This window comes from Triticum aestivum, chromosome 4B (assembly GCF_018294505.1).
Source record: "Triticum aestivum cultivar Chinese Spring chromosome 4B, IWGSC CS RefSeq v2.1, whole genome shotgun sequence".
Taxonomy (NCBI): Eukaryota; Viridiplantae; Streptophyta; class Magnoliopsida; order Poales; family Poaceae; genus Triticum; species Triticum aestivum.
The window spans coordinates 537851857-537857870 of NC_057804.1; the positions used below are offsets into that span (position 1 = coordinate 537851857).

The 6014-nt window shown below is 40.1% G+C and overlaps 1 long non-coding RNA gene across 2 annotated transcripts; it reads right to left on the reverse strand.

Annotated features, from left to right (window-relative positions):
- Nucleotides 1-593: 593 nt before the first annotated feature.
- LOC123095144 (uncharacterized) lies at nucleotides 594-5431 on the reverse strand. 2 transcript variants are annotated; one of them, XR_006446108.1, is made up of 5 exons: nucleotides 4915-5431; nucleotides 3949-4824; nucleotides 2519-2608; nucleotides 1326-1441; nucleotides 594-1035 (listed from the first exon to the last, which is right to left on the reverse strand). It is a non-coding gene; the product is annotated as an uncharacterized lncRNA (long non-coding RNA). The 2 variants fall into 2 exon arrangements; XR_006446107.1 differs by having other exon boundaries at nucleotides 594-1024; nucleotides 4915-5427.
- Between the last annotated feature and the right edge of the window lie 583 nt (nucleotides 5432-6014).

The window sequence follows — 6014 nt, forward strand, 5'->3', positions numbered from 1 at the left end:
ATATAAGACGCCAAAAACTTCCAGCAACATGCATAACAATGCATCCATCCGAGACAGCTGGCCAGCACCAGATCCACAACCATGCATATATGCAAGTTATCAGTCATGCACATCTATCCAATCGATCGAAAACAACTCCAAGCATGGCGCAACGAGAACACATATGTACGTAGAGGTTAATTTGATCAAAAGAAGCTAATTGGCCAAGTCGACCAGGTTATCGGCGAGGACCCTCGTGACGGCCAACATCGCCAGCCTCATGTGAACTAGATCGGGATCGCGCCCTGGCGCGGGGGTGCCGATCACAACGTTTTGGTCAAAGAGATAACGCTAAGTTAATAGAAATCTAGGTATAGCATATGCGTTCATACAGGATAACAATAAAGCGAAGAAGAAACATTCAAATTGTGATAGGAAGCACACCTTGGCTACCACATGACATATGTTGTAAGCAATTCAAACTAATCCAAAAAAATAAAGCACGCCAGCTACATGCCAAACACTTGGTATTTCATAAGAGGTACCAGCTAGCAGAACAACAGCTTGCATCCAACGCAATGTAATAAGTGCCTCTAATATATGTAGCTTCAACATTGATAAGTATGAGCAATTATACAAAAAAAAGCCCTGCCAACGGCAAGGGAAGTATAATTATTAGAGTATACAAATGTTGTAGCAATGCTAGTTAGCATAGATGAGTAAATACATGAGCTTTACAAAATACAACAAAAAAGCTCATACCAGCGAGTAAGAAACAGGAGCCATCATTCTACATCAGTACATAAGTTAAAAATAAAGCCAAGTAGTTCATACCCTACATTGTAAAAATAGGTGTTACAACAGTTGAGTTGTAGGGCCCTTGTCTTCGTTAATCAACGAACATGTACTGTGTTTGTAGATTATCATTTCTGAAAACTCCTACTTCCTCTTTCAACATCCTGAGGTGAAGCTAATGCAGCTCGTAGTGCCGGATAATTGAAAGGAAAGAATAGGTAGCATCCTCATGGCTTCATTCCTAAAGATACTGTGAAAGATCTACAAAAATTATTATAATTGGCTAACGAACCTAGGAAAGCTATACATCAGAAATGATGAAGTGGTGTTCTTAACCAAAAAAGGAACATATTTTCATAGAACAAATATATATCAGTAATAGCAACTCCTTGTGCACACAATGAGGGCGATTAAGGAATGCATTCCAGTCACTTTCAATATAAGGAAACAAAAAGTAGCAGCTATGATACTTGACAACGACAGGTAACCATCATAAGTAAGCTCATCACAAATGAAAGAGCTGATTGGAGCTCTAAGGAATATTCATGTACCTGAACAGTGCCCCTCGCACCTTCTGCTTCTGGTTCAGCAACCTGGTCCAAGGCAGTGGGGTTCTCCTTCACAACTGTTCATGCTCCTCCTGCTGAGTAGACTTCGTATCTAATCGCTGAACAAAGACTTCAGCAGATCAGCACAAACCAAGTAAACCATATTGCAGAAGTTAGGAAATCTGCACCTTGTCATGCACCAAATACCAACATGATTTCCACTTGAATGTCAAATTTAGTCTTAGCATTGTCATTCCAGTTTGGAAATACCATCGATCTCTCATGGTTCTGAGCTTCTAATAATTATTATTTTGACAAAGCTACCACCTAATTAACAATTCGGACGATGAACTCTAACATCATGTGAAACTACATGAGATGACATAATAATAAAATGATGGATCCATGCATGTTAGGAGCTAGGCGCAAATAAATATTGCCAGACCTGCAAACAAAACAACTTGAGAAGCATCACTATTTCAAACCACAAGGCATACAGAAATATAAACAGGAACCTACAAAATCCTGAAACAACACACCCAGAAATGGAAGTGCAAAATTCACCCGATTCTTTACAATATACTATTTCTTAGAACATGACAAATGCTTATCATATTTAGTTTGTTACCACACATAAATTCGAACTTCGGTTATTCTGTTTAGGCATACAACCAAGAGCTGAAAGAAGTAAATCCTATAGGCTGAAAATATTGCAGATTCAAAAGCACATCCCATATTTTATTTCATACGAAGCATAGACATGAACTTTAACTATTTTATTTAAACATATGAACAGGATAAATCTATGTCCAGAATAAGCCTGAAAAAATCAACAGCCCGAGACATCCGTGAGTGAGGAACTGACAATAAAATAGTTAGCAAGCTACACCCGTTGTCACCTGAAGTAATCTGACACCAAGCAAGGATCAACATTATTACTGATTCCATCCTTCTGACAATGTTTTAATGTTCACCGACCCAAAGACCACTTGCAGGAAAAACAATATATAGTGGCGCAACTGCATCAATACACTGATCAAAAAGGACAACCACAATCTATAAGCTATCGAGTTCACCATCCAACCTAAAACTCAAAGGCGAGCTTCACTTCTAGTCTGGCCTAGCGACGCAATCGGCGGCCTCCCGTATCCGACGGCGACAACATGCAAGGATGGATGGGTGGAAGAGGGACTCACCTTAGGTTTGGGACCGTTAAGCTGGGGAGGCACTCGGTAGGCACCTCGCGCGTTGGACCAGAGATGGTCCTAGGCTAGTTGAAGTGGTTTCTGGAAAGGAAAATCATAATATTACAAATTACAAGCTGTCCAAAGAAAAAGATTAGTTTAATTTGATGATCTGACAGAGTTACAACTCTGGAGAAACTGGGATTTACAAAGTCAACTGGTACTAAATAATAAAGCAAAATCAGGTTATACATCGATTTCTTTCTGTTGTGAAAAATCTATGTGTTCTGCATAACACTAAAATAACTACAAAATTGCACGATTAAAAACATCAAGCTTGTGATACACTAATCAGATTATCCCGATGGAGCTAAAACTTGTAATTAGAAATACTGGACTGGTGCAGGCTGCAGTAACACTAAAGTCGACCATTACTCCAAGATCAAAATGTGATAATCATAATATAAGTTTGCTTCATTGAAAAATTGATACATATTTTCTGTATTCTTGTGATAGCTATACTCGTTCGTAAGATAACCAACATGTATTCTGACAAACTGATGTGTATTTTTATGTACTTTTTTGTGATCGGAACGTCCATTGAGGCAGGGAGGCGGACAGAGGCATACATGGGCTTTGTAGCGCTAGCCTGATGTAATGTAAATATATAGGTGCCAACTGTTAGTCAGTTAGGAAAGAAGATGTGTTCATCAGAGCCTAGACTTCTCTTTTCCCCAACTCTATAGCCAATTCAGATTGGAAAATTCCTAAAAATTTCTTCAATCATCATCTACATCAGTTTATCTATTGCTTGCATCTGTATGTACATACTGACATGGAGTAACTCCTTTCTCAGTGCATAAGAGAATGAATTTCAAAAAAGGGTCATTTGGCGGTGACTCATGTGAGCTCTGTTCAAGCCAATTGACCAGGGTTGCAGCAAAAGCATGTTTGGAGAAAGAAACCATGCAGAGATATAGGTTAGAAACAAAATAGAAGCCAATTTTTTAAGATAAAACATGGTAAGCAGGATGGGACTTTTTTCACTTTTCCTTTCTTAGGGGGCTTACCAGTTTTTTGCCGCAGCAACCTACTACCATGACACATGGTAGCAAGAAAATTTCATTCCCGCTGAAGTGCACACAAAGTATTAGCACAACTGGAGCAAAGATCGCGAGATGGAAAAATGACATCATTATAGATAAAAAATAGGATATATGAATAAAATAATTCTTTCTCCTCAATCTGACATAGCAGAGCATGAGAAAACAGAAATAGTTACATAATTTGTCTGCTTTCCATACTACCTAGATAAGATTTGCTTGAAGGCAGAGTATGTAAGAAAGGAATACGTAGAAATTAGAAAACCAACATAAAGCAAACTGATATTGTTCTAACCTTACAAATTGAGGTGCATTAGTAAGAAAACTGAAACTTCTTACCCTATTGCTTGCACAAGTAGCAGGCTTTCCTAGGTCTGAATCAGTCCAAGAAATCAATGGGTAAATTGCGGCAACTGCTCTGTTCTGCTAATTGTGCGGAAGTACGAAGTGGTTAAGACATCGACATAGAGACGGATTGCCTTACAAATTCGACATCCAACAATGACGGGAGAACACTCTGAAGAAAACATAAATCCACAATGTGATCTCTATTGTCTGACAGCCAGTGGAGAAAGTAGATGGACAGCGCCATCACCAGCACAGACGTGGGGTTCATCACCAGCACTGACGGAGCTCTATCCAGGCTGCAGAGGCGACGACGCGGGGTTCATCTCCATCGCGCACATCCAGGGTCCGCCGGCGGCCGAATGCCCTGTCGAGCCGGCCCCGGTGCTCTGTCAAGGCTATTAGTGTAGTAGCAGGTCGCTGTGTACACCTGCTCGCTTGCTTGCTTCATGCCATGTATCGCTCCTTGGTGTAGTATACACGCCGCCTACTTGTCCCCATTCACACCCTGCGCGCACACACACCAGCCACCAATTAACATATAAGAACACACACACACAAACACAAGAAGCCATGCACCGCATACTCTGCACACCCACGACAACATCTTCTACACACACTGAATTGACTACGTAGCAGCACAGAAAATAATTTTGTTGTCAAATTTCACTATATTATGGAAAGCATGATGAAAGAAACTTTCATGATTACAAATGCCTAATTATGTTTCCTATGGGCATCGGTTAAAAAGTCAAGAGTGGGGTTAAGATCACCATGAATATATAGCCTTCTTGCCATAACGTATCCTCAATCTAGTCAGTTGTCCTTTTTTGTATGGGCGCATGAGCCATAGCTTTGAGATGCATATTACTGAAAATGATATCGAGACATTTGGAAGGTTTGTTTAGTTGTAAAATATATAGTATTAAACAATTTAAAGAAGGCTATTGTAGAACATACCTATGGTTATTCTTAAAGACTGAATGAAGTTAATGTGAGATCCGAAGTGTCTTCAGAACTGGCGAGTGGGGAAGATCAAGATCAATTAACATCATATGGTGGCTGACGATTGAGAGAGAATATGAATTGCCTTAGCAGTCATCCCGGGCAGTTGGCATGGATGCTGGTCCCTGACTTATGACACTCTGCTTGTTCATTTGTTCCCGCAGATCCTCTAAACGACTGGCAGGGTGCCGCCGATGAATAGCTCATCCGTGAGGCCCTCCAGAAACAATAAATAATAAGCTGTGTTCACGGTAGTTTTTAGTTACTATGCCGCTGGTACAAACGCCGTGAAATACTGTCAGAAGCACACCATACCACCAATTAGATGGCTGCAATGGCTTACCAATTTTGTTAACAAACTATAGATTAATTCTAAAAACCTATTCTGATTAGGTGTCAATGCAAGCATACCTATATATAAACACGTTTAGATAGAGCTCAAGAATTACATCTGTAGGGTCCAACAACAATCGAAAAAACTGAAATTCTGCTGCCACAAGGCCCACAACCACGGGAAGAAATTATAGATCAGAATACTCTATTCCTACCCACTGATGAGGGATGTGATCTCGAGCAACTGGAACTGGGCGGTATATATATGCAGGCATAAATGTTTGAAACCTAAGGTCAACCTGAGAGGTCTCTGATGCATGCATGAGTCAAACTGAAACCTAATGTCTACGCTCTATGATATAATGCACAAAAGATTAGTAACTGGAATATTAATTTATTTACTATAGTATTAACTGTGCAATTATGCCCCATGCCCCCATCTATAAACTGTAGGGCTGCCCTAACGGCACTGCAACCGTGTGCTGAGAGTAGACATGCACAGGAGCTCGGGAAGGTGCTTATTAGCAGCTGGCTGGTAGGCATTGCATGCTATGGTTTCTTTTTTCTTAACAAAATTACATGAAAAAAGTGGTTGGCTACAGAGCATCGAGTCTGATCTCTGATGTATTCATGTTCTCACTTTCTCACCAAATCTGAACCTAAACATTATATTAGTTTGCACTTCAAACATCTTCCATCTAGTAATTCTATTCATGCATGAT